This window comes from Oncorhynchus tshawytscha, unplaced genomic scaffold (genome assembly GCF_018296145.1).
Source record: "Oncorhynchus tshawytscha isolate Ot180627B unplaced genomic scaffold, Otsh_v2.0 Un_contig_16120_pilon_pilon, whole genome shotgun sequence".
Lineage (NCBI taxonomy): Eukaryota > Metazoa > Chordata > Actinopteri > Salmoniformes > Salmonidae > Oncorhynchus > Oncorhynchus tshawytscha.
The window spans coordinates 1,264-20,169 of NW_024607199.1; the positions used below are offsets into that span (position 1 = coordinate 1,264).

General features: G+C 49.2%; 1 pseudogene; it reads right to left on the reverse strand.

Annotated features, from left to right (window-relative positions):
- Nucleotides 1–897: 897 nt before the first annotated feature.
- Nucleotides 898–16,534, reverse strand: LOC121842406 (annotated as a pseudogene).
- Nucleotides 16,535–18,906: the final 2,372 nt, after the last annotated feature.

Genomic DNA, 18,906 nt, shown 5'->3' on the forward strand with positions numbered 1-18,906 from the left:
TTTGAAGAATCTAAAATATAAAAATATTTTTTAACACTTTTTTTGGTTACTCAATTATTTAATATGTGCTAATTCATAGTTTTGATGTCTTCACTATTATTCTGCAATGTAGAAAATAGTACAAATAAAGAAAAACCCTTGAATGAGTAGGTGTGTCCAAACATTTGACTGGTACATGTTTCAAGCAGACCACCATAGTCCCTTTGAAGGCAACCTGTCTAAATGATTACCACCTCGTATCACTCACGTCGGTATATAGCCTCGGTATTGTTATTTTATTGTATTTTTCACTTTAGTTTATTTCGTAAATATCTTCTTAACTCTATTTCTTGAACTGCATTGTTGGTTAAGGGCTTGTAAGTAAACATTTCACTGTGAGGTCTACTACACCTGTTGTATTCATAATTTCACTGTCAGGTCTACTACACCTGTTGTATTCAGCATTTCACTGTAAGGTCTACTACACCTGTTGTATTCATAATTTCACTGTCAGGTCTACTACACCTGTTGTATTCAGCATTTCACTGTAAGGTCTACTACACCTGTTGTATTCAGCATTTCACTGTAAGGTCTACTACACCTGTTGTATTCAGCATTTCACTGTAAGGTCTACTACACCTGTTGTATTCAGCATTTCACTGTAAGGTCTACTACACCTGTTGTATTCAGCACATGTGACTAACATTTGATTTTACATTGATAATGTAGTTATTCATATTCATATGTGTTGTAGTCTACTTATGGCATGTTTATGTGAGTCAGTCTCAAGAATGAAATCTGTCGTTCTGCCCCTGAACAGGCAGTTAAACCACTGTTCCTAGGCCGTCATTGAAAATAAGAATTTGTTCTTAACTGACTTGCCTAGTTAAATAAAGAAAAACGTTTTTTTAAACTTACCCACAAATTCAGGAGTCCCAAAAATGTTTTTAAACTCTGCCCCCGCCTCGATTTTGTGAGCGAGTCCGAAATCGATTAGTTTGATCCTTGGCAATGGCACGTTCTTGTCCAACAGCATGATGTTTTCAGGCTGAAAAACAGAAAGAGAGTGAAGGGATTTGCTGCATTTCTGATCATTAGTGTGCTGAGTTTACTGGGTCTGTTCCAGTCCTGTTCCTGTCTCCTTGGGTTAAAAAGATCAGAAAATAAACCTGTCAAACCCAACGTCAGATAAACCCTGTCAAACCCAACGTCAGATAAACCCTGTCAACCCAACGTCAGATAAACCCTGTCAAACCCAGCGTCAGATAAACCCTGTCAAACCCAACGTCAGATAAACCCAACATCAGATAAACCCTGTCAAACCCAACGTCAGATAAACCCTGTCAAACCCAACGTCAGATAAACCCTGTCAAACCCAATGTCAGATAAACCCAACGTCAGATAAACCCAACGTCAGATAAACCCTGTCAACCCAACGTCAGATAAACCCTGTCAAACCCAACGTCAGATAAACCCTGTCAAACCCAACGTCAGATAAACTCTGTCAACCCAACGTCAGATAAACCCTGTCAACCCAACGTCAGATAAACCCTGTCAACCCAGCGTCAGATAAACCCTGTCAACCCCAACGCCAGATAAACCCTGTCAACCCAACGTCAGATAAACTCTGTCAACCCAACGTCAGATAAACCCTGTCAACCCAACGTCAGATAAACCCTGTCAACCCCAACGTCAGATAAACCCTGTCAACCCAACGTCAGATAAACCCTGTCAACCCAACGTCAGATAAAGCCCCCTGTCAACCCAACGTCAGATAAACCCTGTCAACCCAACGTCAGATAAACCCTGTCAACCCAACGTCAGATAAACCCTGTCAACCCAACGTCAGATAAACCCTGTCAACCCCAACGTCAGATAAACCCTGTCAACCCAGCGTCAGATAAACCCTGTCAACCCAACGTCAGATAAACCCTGTCAACCCAACGTCAGATAAACCCTGTCAACCCCAACGTCAGATAAACCCTGTCAACCCAACGTCAGATAAACCCTGTCAACCCAACGTCAGATAAACCCTGTCAACCCAACGTCAGATAAACCCTGTCAACCCCAACGCCAGATAAACCCTGTCAACCCAACGTCAGATAAACCCTGTCAACCCAACGTCAGATAAACCCTGTCAACCCCAACGTCAGATAAACCCTGTCAACCCAACGTCAGATAAACCCTGTCAACCCAACGTCAGATAAACCCTGTCAACCCCAACGTCAGATAAACCCTGTCAACCCAACGTCAGATAAACCCTGTCAACCCAACGTCAGATAAACCCTGTCAACCCAACGTCAGATAAACCCTGTCAACCCCAACGTCAGATAAACCCTGTCAACCCCAACGTCAGATAAACCCTGTCAACCCAACGTCAGATAAACCCTGTCAACCCCGCGTCAGATAAACCATGTCAACCCCAACGTCAGATAAACCCTGTCAAACCAACGTCAGATAAACCTTGTCAACCCAACGTCAGATAAACCCTGTCAACCCAACGTCAGATAAACCTGTCAACCCCAACGTCAGATAAACCCTGTCAACCCCAGCGTCAGATAAACCTGTCAACCCAACGTCAGATAAACCCTGTCAACCCAACGTCAGATAAACCCTGTCAACCCCCACGTCAGATAAACCATGTCAACCCAACGTCAGATAAACCCTGTCAAACCAACGTCAGATAAACCTTGTCAACCCAACGTCAGATAAACCCTGTCAACCCAACGTCAGATAAACCCTGTCAACCCCAACGTCAGATAAACCCTGTCAACCCCAACGTCAGATAAACCCTGTCAAACCCAACGTCAGATAAACCCTGTCAACCCAACGTCAGATAAACCCTGTCAACCCCAACGTCAGATAAACCCTGTCAAACCAACGTCAGATAAACCTTGTCAACCCAACGTCAGATAAACCCTGTCAACCCAACGTCAGATAAACCCTGTCAACCCCAACGTCAGATAAACCCTGTCAACCCCAACGTCAGATAAACCCTGTCAACCCAACGTCAGATAAACCCTGTCAACCCAACGTCAGATAAACCCTGTCAACCCCAACGCCAGATAAACCCTGTCAACCCAACGTCAGATAAACCCTGTCAACCCAACGTCAGATAAACCCTGTCAACCCCAACGTCAGATAAACCCTGTCAACCCAACGTCAGATAAACCCTGTCAACCCAACGTCAGATAAACCCTGTCAACCCAACGTCAGATAAACCCTGTCAACCCCAGCGTCAGATAAACCCTGTCAAACCCAACGTCAGATAAACCCTGTCAACCCCAACGTCAGATAAACCCTGTCAACCCAACGTCAGATAAACCCTGTCAACCCAACGTTAGATAAACCCTGTCAAACCCAACGTCAGATAAACCCAACATCAGATAAACCCTGTCAACCCAACGTCAGATAAACCCTGTCAACCCCAACGTCAGATAAACCCTGTCAACCCCAACGTCAGATAAACCCTGTCAACCCCAACGTCAGATAAACCCTGTCAACCCAACGTGGATGTAAGAAGTGCACTGTCAGAGGGCTTAAGCACGTGTTGAAAGAGTAGTCCAGCCTTATTAAATGGATGTCCTGTTCTATTCTGCAGGGCTACTCCTCTCCTCCTGTTTCCTGCTTCTGGGTGACACCTTTGAAACAAAACCAAAAGGTCAAACGTTGCACTCCGACCTTCTATCACCGTGACCGTACTGTGTTCCTGACTTTGGCATTGCCAGCCGGCTGTGGTGTAAAGGAGCCTTCCTATGGACCCCTGGACTTCATATTTACCTCAGTCTGTACAGCCTGCATCCCAAATGTCACGCGTCTCCTCCTCCCTCTCCCTCCCCTTTCTCTCTCCCCCTCCCTCCTCTGTCTCTTTCGTCTCCCCCTCTCCTCTCTTTTGTCTCACGCTCTCCTCTCTTTTGTCTCTCCCTCCCCTCTCTTTTGTCTCTCCCTCCCCTCTTTTGCCTCTCCCTCTCCCTCCCCTTGTCTCTTTTGTCTCTCCCTCCCATGTCTCTTTTGTCTCTCACTCCCCTCTCTTTTGTCTCTCCCTCCCCTCTCTTTTGTCTCTCCCTCCCCTCTCTTTTGTCTCTCCCTCCCATGTCTCTTTTGTCTCTCCTCCCCTCTCTTTTGTCTCTCCCTCCCTCTCTTTTGTCTCTCCCTCCCCTCACTTTTGTCTCTCCCTCCCCTCGCTTTTGTCTCTCCCTCCCCTCTCTTTGTCTCCCTCACCTATCTTTTGTCTCTCCCTCCCCTTTTGTCTCTTTTGTCTCTCCTCCCATGTCTCTTTTGTCTCTCCCTCCCATGTCTCTTTTGTCTCTCCCTCCCCTCTCTTTTGTCTCTCCCTTTTGCTCCCTCTCTTTTGTCTGTCCCTCCCCCCTCTCTTTTGTCTCTCCCTCCCCTCTCTTTTTGTCTCTCTCCCCCCTCTTTTGTCTCTCTCCTTCCCTCTCTTTTGTCTCTCCCTCCCCTATCTCTTTTGTCTCTCCCTCCCTGTCTCTTTTTTCTCTCTCTCCTGTCCTTTGTCTCTCCTCCTTTGTCTCTCCCTCTCCCTCTCTTTTGTCTCTCCCTTCCCTGTCTCTTTTGTCTCTCCTCTCCTGTCCTGTCTCTTTGTCTCCTCCTCCCTGTCTCTTTTGTCTCTCCCTCCCCTGTCTTTTGTCTGTCCTCCTCCCTCTCCCTGTCTCTTTGTCTCTTTTGTCTCTTTCATTCTCCTCCTCCCTCTCCCTTTCTTTTCTCCTCCTCCCTCTCCTGTCTCTTTCGTCTCCTCCTCCTCTCCCCTGTCTCTTTCGTCTCCTCCTCTCTCTCCCTGTCTCTTTCATCTCCTCCTCCTCTCCCTGTCTCTTTCTCCTCCTGTCTCCTCTCTCCTCCCTCTCCCCTGTCTCTTTGTCTCCTCCTCCCTCTCCCCTGTCTCTTATCTCCTCCTCCCTCTCCCTGTCTCTTTGTCTCCTCCTCCCTCTCCTGTCTCCCTGTCTCTCCTCCTCCCTCTCCCCTGTCTCTTTCGTCTCCTCCTCCCTCTCCCCTGTCTCTTTCGTCTCCTCCCCTCCCCGTCTCCCCATCTCCTCCTCCCTCTCCCCTGTCTCTTTCGTCTCCTCCTCCCTCTCCCTGTCTCTCCTCCCTCTCTCCTGTCTCCCCTCCCCTGTCTCTTTGTCTCCTCCTCCCTCTCCCTGTCTCTTTTGTCTCCTCCTCCCTCTCCCTGTCTCTTTGTCTCCTCCTCCCTCTCCCTGTCTCTTTGTCTCCCTCCTCCCTCTCCCCTGTCTCTTCCGTCTCCTCCTCCCTCTCCCCTGTCTCTTCTCCTCCCTCTCCCCTGTCTCCTGTCTCCTCCCTCTCCCCTGTCTCTTTCGTCTCCTCCTCCCTCTCCCCTGTCTCTCCCCCTCCTCCTCTCCCCTGTCTCCTCTCCTCCTCTCCCCCTGTCTCTTTGTCTCCTCCTCCCTCTCCCTGTCTCTTTCGTCTCCTCCTCTCCCCTCTCCCTGTCTCTTTCCCTGTCTCGTCTCCTCCCTCTCCCTGTCTCTTTGTCTCTCCTCCTCCTCTCCTCCCTCTCCCTGTCTCTTTCATCTCCTCCTCCCTCTCCCCTGTCTCTTCCGTCTCCTCCTCCCTCTCCCCCTTTGTCTCCTCCTCCTCTTGTCTCTTTCGTCTCCTCCTCCCTCTCCCCTGTCTCCCTCTCCCTGTCTCCTCCTCCTCCCTCTCCCTGTCTCTTTCGTCTCCTCCTCCCTCTCCCTGTCTCTGTCTCCTCCTCCCTCTCTGTCTCCCTGTCTCCTCCTCCCTCTCCCCTGTCTCTTTCGTCTCCTCCTCCCTCTCCCTGTCTCTCCTCCTCCCTCTCCTGTCTCCTCCTCCCTCTCCCTGTCTCTTTCGTCTCCTCCTCCCTCTCCCCTGTCTCTTCCTGTCTCCTCCTCCCTCTCCCCTGTCTGTCTCTTCCGTCTCCTCCTCCCTCTCCCCTGTCTCTTTCGTCTCCTCCTCCCTCTCCCTGTCTCTTTCCCCTGTCTCCTCCTCCCTCTCCCTGTCTCTTTCGTCTCCTCCTCCCTCTCCCCTGTCTCCTCCTCCCTCTCCCTGTCTTTTCTCCTCCTCCTCTCCCCTGTCTCCTCCTCCCTCTCCCCTGTCTCTTCCCGTCTCCTCCTCCCTCTCCTGTCTCTTTCGTCTCCTCCTCCCTCTCCCTGTCTCCCTGTCTCCTCCTCCCCCTCTCCCCTGTCTCCCTGTCTCCTCCTCCCTCTCCCCTGTCTCTTTCGTCTCCTCCTCCCTCTCCCCTGTCTCTTTCGTCTCCTCCTCCCTCTCCCCGTCTCCCCTGTCTCCTCCTCCCTCTCCCTGTCTCTTTCGTCTCTCCTCCTCCCTCTCCCCTGTCTCCTCCTGTCTCCTCCTCCCTCCTCCCTCCCTGTCTCTTTCGTCTCCTCCTCCCTCTCCCCGTCTCCCCTGTCTCCTCCTCCCTCTCCCTGTCTCTTTCGTCTCCTCCTCCCTCTCCCTGTCTTCCCTTTCCTGTCTCCTCCTCTCCCCTGTCTCCTCCTCCCTCTCCCTGTCTCTCTCCTCCTCCCTCTCCGTCTCCCTCCTCCTCCCCTCTCCCCTGTCTCTTTCGTCTCCTCCTCCCTCTCCCGTCTCCCTGTCTCCTCCTCCCTCTCCCCTGTCTCTTTCGTCTCCCTCCTCCCTCTCCCTGTCTCTTTCCTCCTCCTCCCTCTCCTGTCTCCTCCTCCCTCTCCCCTGTCTCTTTCGTCTCCTCCTCCCTCTCCCTGTCTCCCCTGTCTCCTCCTCCCTTTCCCCTGTCTCTTCCGTCTCCTCCTCCCTCTCCCCCTGTCTCTCCTTTCCCTGTCTCTCCTCCTCCTCTCCCTGTCTCTTTCGTCTCCTCCTCCCTCTCCCCTGTCTCTTTCGTCTCTCCTCCTCTCCCCTGTCTCCCTGTCTCCTCCTCCCTCTCCCGTCTCTTTCGTCCTCCTCCCTCTCCCCTGTCTCTTTCCCCTGTCTCTCCTCCTCCCTCTCCCTGTCTCTTTCGTCTCCTCCTCCTCTCCCGTCTCCCCTGTCTCTTTCCCTGTCTCTCCTCCCTCTCCCCTGTCTCTTTCTGTCTCCTCCTCCCTCTCCCCTGTCTCTTTCGTCTCCTCCTCCCTCTCCCTTGTCTCTCTCCCTCTCCCTGTCTCCTCCTCCCTCTCCCCTGTCTCTTTGTCTCTTTCCCTGTCTCCTCCTCCCTCTCTGTCCTTTTGTCTCCTCCTCCTCTCCCCTGTCTCTTTGTCTCCCTCCTCTCCTCTCCCCTGTCTCTTTCCTCTCCTCTCCCCTGTCTCTTTCGTCTCCTCCTCCCTCTCCCCTGTCTCTTTTGTCTCCTCCTCCCTCCCCTGTCTCTTTCGTCTCCTCCTCCCTCCTGTCTCTTTCGTCTCCTCGTCCCTCTCCCGTCTCCCCTGTCTCCTCCTCCCTCTCCCCTGTCTCTTTCTGTCTCCTCCTCCCTCTCCCCTGTCTCTTTCGTCTCCTCCTCCCTCTCCCCTGTCTCCCTGTCTCCTCCTCCCTCTCCCTGTCTCTTTGTCTCCTCCTCCCTCTCCCTGTCTCTTTCCCCTGTCTCCTCCTCCCTCTCCCCCTCTTTTGTCTCCTCCCTCCCGTCCTCTCCTCCTCCCTGTCTCTTTCGTCTCCTCCTCCCTCTCCCCTGTCTCTTTCCCCTGTCTCCTCCTCCCTCTCCCCTGTCTCTTTCTGTCTCTCCTCCCTCCCTCCCCTGTCTCTGTCTCTTTCCCGTCTCTCCTCCTCCTCCCTCTCCCTGTCTCTTTTGTCTCCTCCTCCCTCTCCCTCTCTGTCTCCTCCTCCTTTTCTGTCTCCTCCTCCCTTTCCCCTGTCTCTTTCGTCTCCTCTCCCTCCTCCCTCTCTCCCTGTCTCTTTTGTCTCCTCCTCCCTCCCTGTCTCCTGTCTCTTTCTCTCCTCCTCTCCTCCCTCCCCTGTCTCTTTTGTCTCCTCCTCCCTCTCCCGTCTCTTTCATCTCCTCCTCCCTCTCCTGTCTCTTTCATCTCCTCCTCCCTCTCCCGTCTCTTTCATCTCCTCCTCCCTCTCCTGTCTCTTTCGTCTCCTCCTCCCTCTCCCCGTCTCTTTCGTCTCCTCCTCCCTCTCCCGTCTCTTTCGTCTCCTCCTCCCTCTCCCCTGTCTCTTTCGTCTCCTCCTCCCTCTCCCCTGTCTCTTCCGTCTCCTCCTCCCTCTCCCCTGTCTCTTCCGTCTCCTCCTCCCTCTCCCGTCTCTTTCGTCTCCTCCTCCCTCTCCCCTGTCACTTTCGTTTCCTCCTCCCTCTCCCGTCTCCCCTGTCTCCTCCTCCCTCTCCCCTCTCTTTCGTCTTCACCTCCCTCCCCTGTCTCTATCATCTCCTCCTCCCTCTCCCCTGTCTCTATCATCTCCTCCCTCCCTCTCCTGTCTCCTCCTCCCTCTCCCCGTCTCTCCCGTCTCCCCTCTTCCTCCCCTCCCCGTCTCTCCCGTCTCCCCTCCCCCAGTCTTCCTGTGGTGAGACCACAGCAAGCCTCTCTGTCAACGCCGGGAAGGACTACACCCTTATTGAACCCTTTTCCCATACCTGACACAGCACTTTCTCTCTCTCCCCCTCTCTGTCCATCTCTCTATCTGAGGTAAAGTGCTGCGAGCAGCACCCCCCAAGTGTGTCTCTTATTAATGGGATTTAAAGCTCTCAGCAGTACAGATTTCAGCCGTCCAGCCCTCATTTAAGCAAGCTCATGACAAGACCATAATGCATTATACAGTACCTGCAGTCTAAAGTGTTACCAATTTGACTATACTTCTCAAAATAGTTGTATATTTCAGTTTCACTTTGTACAGCAGTCTGTAGATCTTTCTATATATCTACCATCTTTGTACAGCAGTCTATAGATCTTTCTATATATCTACCATCTTTGTACAGCAGTCTATAGATCTTTCCATATATCTACCATCTTTGTACAGCAGTCTACACATCTTTCTATATAAACTCAGCAAAAAAGAAACGTCCCATTTTCAGGACCCTGTCTTTCAAAGATAATTAGTAAAAATCCAAATAAGTTCACAGATCTTCATAGTAAAGGGTTTAAACACTGTTTCCCATGCTTGTTCAATGAACCATAAACAATGAATGAACATGCACCTGTGGAAACGGTTGTTAATTAAGACATTAACAGCTTACAGACGGTAGGCAATTAAGGTCACAGTTATGAAAACTTAGGACACTAAAGAGGCCTTTCTACTGACTCTGAAAAACACCAAAAGAAAGATGCCCAGGGTCCCTGCTCATCTGCGTGAATGTGCCTTAGGCTTGCTGCAAGGAGGCATGAGAACTGCAGATGTGGCCAGGGAAATAAATTGCAATGTCCGTACTGTGAGACGTCTGTCATGTTCTGGGGCAGTGTGTCACAGCATCATCGGATTGAGCTTGTTGTCATTGCAGGCAATCTCAATGCTGTGTGTTACAGGGAAGACATCCTCATGTGGTGCACTTCCTACAGGCTCATGCTGGAGGGTCATGTCAGCCATACCTCTCATTCTGTGTGTTATTTCCTGCAAGACAGGAATGTCAGTGTTCTGCCATGGCCAGCGAAGAGCCCGGATCTCAATCCCATTGAGCACGTCTGGGACCTGTTGGATCAGAGGGTGAGGGCTAGGGCCATTCCCCCCAGAAATGTCCGGGAACTTGCAGGTGCCTTGGTGGAAGAGTGGGGTAACATCTCACAGCAAGAACTGGCAAATCTGGTGCAGTCCACGAGGAGGAGATGCACTGCAGTACTTAATGCAGCTGGTGGCCACACCAGATACTGACTGTTACTTTTGATTTTGACCCCCCTTTGTTCAGGGACACATTATTCCATTTCTGTTAGTCACGTCTGTGGAACTTGTTCAGTTTACGTCTCAGTTGTTGAATCTTGTTATGTTCTTACAAATATTTACTTATGCTAAGTTTGCTGAAAATAAACACAGTTGACAGTGAGAGGATGTTTATTTTTGTTGCTGAGTTTATCTATCATCTTTGTACAGCAGTCTATAGATCTTTCTATATATCTACCATCTTTGTACAGCAGAGGAGGACCAGTTAGGATGGCACCATGGTAGTTATCGTTCATTAGAGAGGAGGACCAGTTAGGATGGCACCATGGTAGTTATCGTTCTTTAGAGAGGAGGACCAGTGTGTTGTGAGGATGGCACCATGGTAGTTATCGTTCATTAGAGAGGAGGACCTGTTAGGATGGCACCCTGGTAGTTATCATTCATTAGAGAGGAGGACCAGTGTGTTGTTAGGATGGCATCATGGTAGTTATCGTTCATTAGAGAGGAGGACCAGTTAGGATGGCACCATGGTAGTTATCGTTCATTAGAGAGGAGGACCACGGTGTTGTTAGGATGGCACCATGGTAGTTATCGTTCTTTAGAGAGGAGGACCAGTGTGTTGTGAGGATGGCACCATGGTAGTTATCGTTCATTAGAGAGGAGGACCACGGTGTTGTTAGGATGGCACCATGGTAGTTATCGTTCATTAGAGAGGAGGACCAGTGTGTTGTGAGGATGGCACCATGGTAGTTATCGTTCATTAGAGAGGAGGACCAGTGTGTTGTGAGGATGGCACCATGATAGTTATCATTCATTAGACAGGAGGACCACGGTGTTGATAGGATGGCACCATGGTAGTTATCGTTCATTAGAGAGGAGGACCACGGTGTTGTTAGGATGGCACCATGGTAGTTATCGTTCTTTAGAGAGGAGGACCAGTGTGTTGTGAGGATGGCACCATGGTAGTTATCGTTCATTAGAGAGGAGGACCAGTGTGTTGTTAGGATGGCATCATGGTAGTTATCGTTCATTAGAGAGGAGGACCAGTGTGTTGTGAGGATGGCATCATGGTAGTTATCGTTCATTAGAGAGGAGGACCAGTTAGGATGGCACCATGGTAGTTATCGTTCATTAGAGAGGAGGACCAGTGTGTTGTGAGGATGGCACCATGGTAGTTAACGCGTTCATTAGAGAGGAGGACCAGTGTGTTGTTAGGATGGCACCATGGTAGTTATCGTTCATTAGAGAGGAGGACCTGTTAGGATGGCACCATGGTAGTTATCGTTCATTAGAGAGGAGGACCACGGTGTTGTGAGGATGGCACCATGGTAGTTATCGTTCATTGGAGAGGAGGACCAGTGTGTTTTGAGGATGGCACCATGGTAGTTATCATTCATTAGAGAGGAGGACCTGTTAGGATGGCACCATGGTAGTTATCATTCATTAGAGAGGAGGACCTGTTAGGATGGCACCATGGTAGTTATCGTTCATTAGAGAGGAGGACCAGTGTGTTGTTAGGATGGCACAATGGTAGTTATCGTTCATTAGAGAGGAGGACCTGTTAGGATGGCACCATGGTAGTTATCATTCATTAGAGAGGAGGACCTGTGAGGATGGCACCATGGTAGTTGTCATTCATTAGAGATGAGGACCTGTGAGGATGGCACCATGGTAGTTATCATTCATTAGAGAGGAGGACCTGTTAGGATGGCACCATGGTAGTTATCGTTCATTAGAGAGGAGGACCAGTGTGTTGTTAGGATGGCACCATGGTAGTTATCATTCATTAGAGAGGAGGACCTGTTAGGATGGCACCATGGTAGTTATCGTTCATTAGAGAGGAGGACCTGTTAGGATGGCACCATGGTAGTTATCATTCATTAGAGAGGAGGACCAGTGTGTTGTTAGGATGGCACCATGGTAGTTATCGTTCATTAGAGAGGAGGACCAGTGTGTTGTTAGGATGGCACCATGGTAGTTATCGTTCTTTAGAGAGGAGGACCTGTTAGGATGGCACCATGGTAGTTATCGTTCATTAGAGAGGAGGACCAGTGTGTTGTTAGGATGGCACCATGGTAGTTATTGTTCATTAGAGAGGAGGACCTGTTAGGATGGCACCATGGTAGTTATCGTTCATTAGAGAGGAGGACCAGTGTGTTGTTAGGATGGCACCATGGTAGGTATCATTCATTAGAGAGGAGGACCAGTGTGTTGTTAGGATGGCACCATGGTAGTTATCGTTCATTAGAGAGGAGGACCAGTGTGTTGTTAGGATGGCACCATGGTAGTTATCGTTCTTTAGAGAGGAGGACCTGTTAGGATGGCACCATGGTAGTTATCGTTCATTAGAGAGGAGGACCAGTGTGTTGTTAGGATGGCACCATGGTAGTTATTGTTCATTAGAGAGGAGGACCTGTTAGGATGGCACCATGGTAGTTATCGTTCATTAGAGAGGAGGACCAGTGTGTTGTTAGGATGGCACCATGGTAGTTATCATTCATTAGAGAGGAGGACCTGTTAGGATGGCACCATGGTAGTTATCGTTCATTAGAGAGGAGGACCTGTTAGGATGGCACCATGGTAGTTATCATTCATTAGAGAGGAGGACCTGTTAGGATGGCACCATGGTAGTTATCGTTCATTAGAGAGGAGGACCTGTTAGGATGGCACCATGGTAGTTATCATTCATTAGAGAGGAGGACCAGTTAGGATGGCACCATGGTAGTTATCGTTCATTAGAGAGGAGGACCTGTTAGGATGGCACCATGGTAGTTATCGTTCTTTAGAGAGGAGGACCTGTTAGGATGGCACCATGGTAGTTATCGTTCATTAGAGAGGAGGACCAGTGTGTTGTTAGGATGGCACCATGGTAGTTATCATTCATTAGAGAGGAGGACCTGTTAGGATGGCACCCTGGTAGTTATCGTTCATTAGAGAGGAGGACCAGTGTGTTGTGAGGATGGCACCATGGTAGTTATCGTTCATTAGAGAGGAGGACCTGTTAGGATGGCACCATGGTAGTTATTGTTCATTAGAGAGGAGGACCTGTTAGGATGGCACCATGGTAGTTATTGTTCATTAGAGAGGAGGACCTGTTAGGATGGCACCATGGTAGTTATCATTCATTAGAGAGGAGGACCAGTGTGTTGTTAGGATGGCACCATGGTGGTTATCATTCATTAGAGAGGAGGACCAGTGTGTTGTTAGGATGGCACCCTGGTAGTTATCGTTCATTAGAGAGGAGGACCAGTGTGTTGTGAGGATGGCACCATGGTAGTTATCGTTCATTAGAGAGGAGGACCTGTTAGGATGGCACCCTGGTAGTTATCATTCATTAGAGAGGAGGACCAGTGTGTTGTTAGGATGGCATCATGGTAGTTATCGTTCATTAGAGAGGAGGACCAGTTAGGATGGCACCATGGTAGTTATCGTTCATTAGAGAGGAGGACCACGGTGTTGTTAGGATGGCACCATGGTAGTTATCGTTCTTTAGAGAGGAGGACCAGTGTGTTGTGAGGATGGCACCATGGTAGTTATCGTTCATTAGAGAGGAGGACCTGTTAGGATGGCACCATGGTAGTTATCATTCATTAGAGAGGAGGACCTGTAAGGATGGCACCATGGTAGTTATCATTCATTAGAGAGGAGGACCTGTTAGGATGGCACCATGGTAGTTATCATTCATTAGAGAGGTGGACCTGTTAGGATGGCACCATGGTAGTTATCATTCATTAGAGAGGAGGACCAGTGTGTTGTTAGGATGGCACCATGGTAGTTATCATTCTTTAGAGAGGAGGACCTGTTAGGATGGCACCATGGTAGTTATCATTCATTAGAGAGGAGGACCTGTTAGGATGGCACCATGGTGGTTATCATTCATTAGAGAGGAGGACCAGTGTGTTGTTAGGATGGCACCCTGGTAGTTATCGTTCATTAGAGAGGAGGACCAGTGTGTTGTGAGGATGGCACCATGGTAGTTATCGTTCATTAGAGAGGAGGACCTGTTAGGATGGCACCATGGTAGTTATCATTCATTAGAGAGGAGGACCAGTGTGTTGTGAGGATGGCATCATGGTAGTTATCATTCATTAGAGAGGAGGACCTGTAAGGATGGCACCATGGTAGTTATCATTCATTAGAGAGGAGGACCTGTTAGGATGGCACCATGGTAGTTATCATTCATTAGAGAGGTGGACCTGTTAGGATGGCACCATGGTAGTTATCATTCATTAGAGAGGAGGACCAGTGTGTTGTTAGGATGGCACCATGGTAGTTATCATTCTTTAGAGAGGAGGACCTGTTAGGATGGCACCATGGTAGTTATCATTCATTAGAGAGGAGGACCTGTTAGGATGGCACCATGGTAGTTATCGTTCATTAGAGAGGAGGACCTGTTAGGATGGCACCATGGTAGTTATCATTCTTTAGAGAGGAGGACCTGTTAGGATGGCACCATGGTAGTTATCGTTCATTAGAGAGGAGGACCTGTTAGGATGGCACCATGGTAGTTATCATTCATTAGAGAGGAGGACCAGTGTGTTGTTAGGATGGCATCATGGTAGTTATCGTTCATTAGAGAGGAGGACCTGTTAGGATGGCACCATGGTAGTTATCGTTCATTAGAGAGGAGGACCACGGTGTTGTTAGGATGGCACCATGGTAGTTATCATTCATTAGAGAGGAGGACCAGTGTGTTGTGAGGATGGCACCATGGTAGTTATCATTCATTAGAGAGGAGGACCAGTGTGTTGTTAGGATGGCACCATGGTAGTTATCATTCATTAGAGAGGAGGACCAGTGTGTTGTGAGGATGGCACCATGGTAGTTATCGTTCATTAGAGAGGAGGACCTGTTAGGATGGCACCATGGTAGTTATCGTTCATTAGAGAGGAGGACCTGTTAGGATGGCACCATGGTAGTTATCGTTCATTAGAGAGGAGGACCAGTGTGTTGTGCTTAGCTGCAGCTGCTCTTCTGAATGACTGGCATCACTAGACTGGCAGGGTACTGAAGAGTTAGACTGGCCCACCTAACAGGGCTGTTGGCCACAGAGATTATTTGTCACCATAGAAACTAAATCTTGTCTTCGCCTCTAAAATGGCTTCCCTCGTTGGTAGTGCCTCATAGAGGCAACACGCACGCACACACATACTATGTGCACACACACTGTGTACACACTCACACACACATGCACACACACACTGTGTACACACTCACACACACACACACAGACACACACACACACCTCCCTCTGTTTTTGTGTGTGTGTATACAGTGTGTGTGTGTGTGTGTATACAGTGTGTGTGTGTGTGTGTGTGTATACAGTGTGTGTGTGTGTGTGTGTGTGTGTGTGTGTGTGTGTGTGTGTGTGTGTGTGTGTGTGTGTGTGTGTGTGTGTGTGTGTGTGTGTATACAGTGTGTGTGTGTGTGTATACAGTGTGTGTGTGTGTGTGTGTGTGTGTGTGTGTGTGTGTGTGTGTGTGTGTGTGTGTGTGTGTGTGTGTGTGTGTGTGTGTGTGTGTGTGTGGACAGTACCTTGAGGTCAAAGTGTGCTATCTTCCTAGTGTGTAGGTAGTGGACCCCCTCCAGAATCTGTTTGATAAACTGAGTTGCCTCCTCTTCACTCAGAGACTCCTTCTGGGCCAGGAAGTCAAACAGCTCTCCCCAGACACCCTGCAGCACACACACACACACACACACACACACACACACACACACACACACACAAACACAGAGCATCTCTTCATCATAGTACAACAGATATTACAGGTGAAAGATAAAACCAGACTGGCTCCCAGGCTAAGACTGTGTGTGTTAGATAAAACCAGACTGGCTCCCAGGCTAAGACTGTGTTTGTTAGATACAACCAGACTGGCTCCCAGGCTAAGACAGTGTTTGTTAGTGTCTTAGGCAGACTGGCTCCCAGGCTAAGACTGTGTGTGTTAGATACAACCAGACTGGCTCCCAGGCTAAGGCTGTGTTTGTTAGATACAAGCAGACTGGCTCCCAGGCTAAGACTGTGTTTGTTAGATAAAACCAGACTGGCTCCCAGGCTAAGACAGTGTTTGTTAGTGTCTTAGGCAGACTGGCTCCCAGGCTAAGACTGTGTTTGTTAGATACAACCAGACTGGCTCCCAGGCTAAGACTGTGTGTGTTAGATACAACCAGACTGGCTCCCAGGCTAAGACTGTGTTTGTTAGATAAAACCAGACTGGCTCCCAGGCTAAGACTGTGTTTGTTAGATAAAACCAGACTGGCTCCCAGGCTAAGACTGTGTTTGTTAAATAAAACCAGACTGGCTCCCAGGCTAAGACAGTGTTTGTTAGTGTCTTAGGCAGACTGGCTCCCAGGCTAAGGCTGTGTTTGTTCGTGTCTTAGGCAGACACATAAAATGCTAATCTTAGAGATGTGTTTCTGCTTGTTTTGTCAACTAAATCATTCACATTTCAACCTTATCCCCCCTTCAAAAAAAACCTGATATAAGAATATTCCGGAAAGTTCTCTGGCTAATTCCTTAATCCTGGTTTGTAGTGTTCCTCTCTGGTGTGACTCACAGCTCCAGGACGAGCACCACGTCAGTGAGGTTCTCGTAGACATCGTGGAAGGTGACTATGTTGGCGTGTTGTGTCTGCTGTAGGATGTTGACCTCTCTCTCTATCTCCTCCCTCCTGACCCCGCGCCGGCTGGATCTGCTCTGACGTTTCTTGATGAATTTAGCGGCGAACTCCAGACCCGTGCTCTTCTCCCAGCAACGCTTCACGATGGCAAACTGACCGCTGGAACACGGGAACGAGAGAACGACACAAAAAATGAGGGAGAAAAAAAATATTCAGCAACACAATGTATGTTGGCTTGTACAACATGTGGCCTCTACAGAATCAGATCAGACGATGGCCAGATTGGACGGTATGTTTAAAACCTACAACATGTGGTCTCTACAGAATCAGATCAGACGAAGGCCAGATTGGACCGTATGTTTAAAACCTACAACATGTGGTCTCTACAGAATCAGATCAGACGAAGGCCAGATTGGACCGTATGTTTAAAACCTACAACATGTGGTCTCTACAGAATCAGATCAGACGAAGGCCAGATTGGACGGTATGTTATTTCCGTATCAGAAGATATTGTCAAGAGGATTTTCATGTATTATTACAATATTAAATTTCTAATGTCTGTTGCGGTGAAAACACTGTCTCTTTAAATACTGTAAATAACCACGGTGCAGTCAGAAGGTGACGGTATGTGTGAAGGGTTAACTCATTTTGTCCTACAGAATGTTCAGACATTTCTTCCTGCTAGGCTACCGATCTATTCATAGTGTAGTGGCACTGCAGCAGCGTGAGCTGAGCCTGACAACTCTGGGGTTTTAACAGCATACACTTTCACAGACAACTAAACACATCGAAAGACCATTCGCTGTTGTGCACACCTGTGTTCACTGCATGGTAGCCTATGGTAGCCTATGGTAGCCTATGGTGGCATATGGTAGCCTATGGTAGCCTATGGTGGCATATGGTAGCCTATGGTGGCATATGGTAGCCTATGGTAGCCTATGGTGGCATATGGTAGCCTATGGTGGCATATGGTAGCCTATGGTAGCCTATGGTGGCATATGGTAGCATATGGTAGCCTATGGTAGCCTATGGTGGCATATGGTAGCATATGGTGGCATATGGTAGCATATGGTAGCCTATGGTAGCCTATGGTGGCATATGGTAGCCTATGGTAGCCTATGGTGGCATATGGTAGCCTATGGTGGCATATGGTAGCCTATGGTAGCCTATGGTGGCATATGGTAGCATATGGTAGCCTATGGTAGCCTATGGTGGCATATGGTAGCATATGGTGGCATATGGTAGCCTATGGTAGCCTATGGTGGCATATGGTAGCATATGGTAGCCTATGGTAGCCTATGGTGGCATATGGTAGCATATGGTAGCCTATGGTGGCATATGGTAGCCTATGGTAGCCTATGGTGGCATATGGTAGCATATGGTAGCCTATGGTAGCCTATGGTGGCATATGGTAGCGTATGGTAGCCTATGGTGGCATATGGTAGCATATGGTAGCCTATGGTAGCCTATGGTAGCCTATGGTGGCATATGGTAGCCTATGGTAGCCTATGGTGGCATATGGTAGCCTATGGTAGCCTATGGTAGCCTATGGTGGCATATGGTAGCATATGGTAGCCTATGGTAGCCTATGGTAGTGTATGGTGGCATATGGTAGCCTATGGTAGCCTATGGTAGCATATGGTAGCCTATGGTAGCATATGGTAGCATATGGTAGCCTATGTGTTTTTCCTCTACTGTCAGACAGTGAGGTAAGGTAATACTTCACTTCCTCATTCATAGTGTAGCTGTGTGATTAAACATAGACACATCTCCAAAGATAGAAGGAAGTCATCTTTAAACTGTAGCGTGAGGAGTCACTGTCAACATGACAACCCCATTCACTGTCATGACAACAGAACAACCCCATTCACTGTCATGTCAACCCCATTCACTGTCATGGCAACCCCATTCACTGTCATGACAACAGAACAACCCCATTCACTGTCATGTCAACAGAACAACACTCTCACTAGTCTACCTGCCGCCCCTCCACTCTAACCACTAGTCTACCTGCCGCCCCTCCACTCTAACCACTAGTCTACCTGCCGCCCCTCCACTCTAACCACTAGTCTACCCTGCCGCCCTCCACTCTAACCACTAGTCTACCTGCCACCCCTCCACTCTAACCACTAGTCTACCTGCTGCCCCTCCACCCTCCATTCTAACCACTAGTCTACCTGCCTCCCCTCCACTCTAACCACTAGTCTACCCTGCCACCCCTCCACTCTAACCACTAGCCTACCTGCCACCCCTCCACTCTAACCACTAGTCTACCTGCTGCCCCTCCACCCCTCCACTCTAACCACTAGTCTACCTGCCGCCCCTCCACTCTAACCACTAGTCTACCTGCCGCCCCTCCACTCTAACCACTAGTCTACCTGCCGCGTCTCCACTCTAACCACTAGTCTACCTGCCACCCCTCCACTCTAACCACTAGTCTACCTGCCGCCCCTCCACTCTAACCACTAGTCTACCTGCCGTCTCCACCCCTCCACTCTAACCACTAGTCTACCTGCCGCCCCTCCACCCCTCCACCCCTCCCTCTAACCACTAGTCTACCTGCCGCCCCTCCACCCCCTCC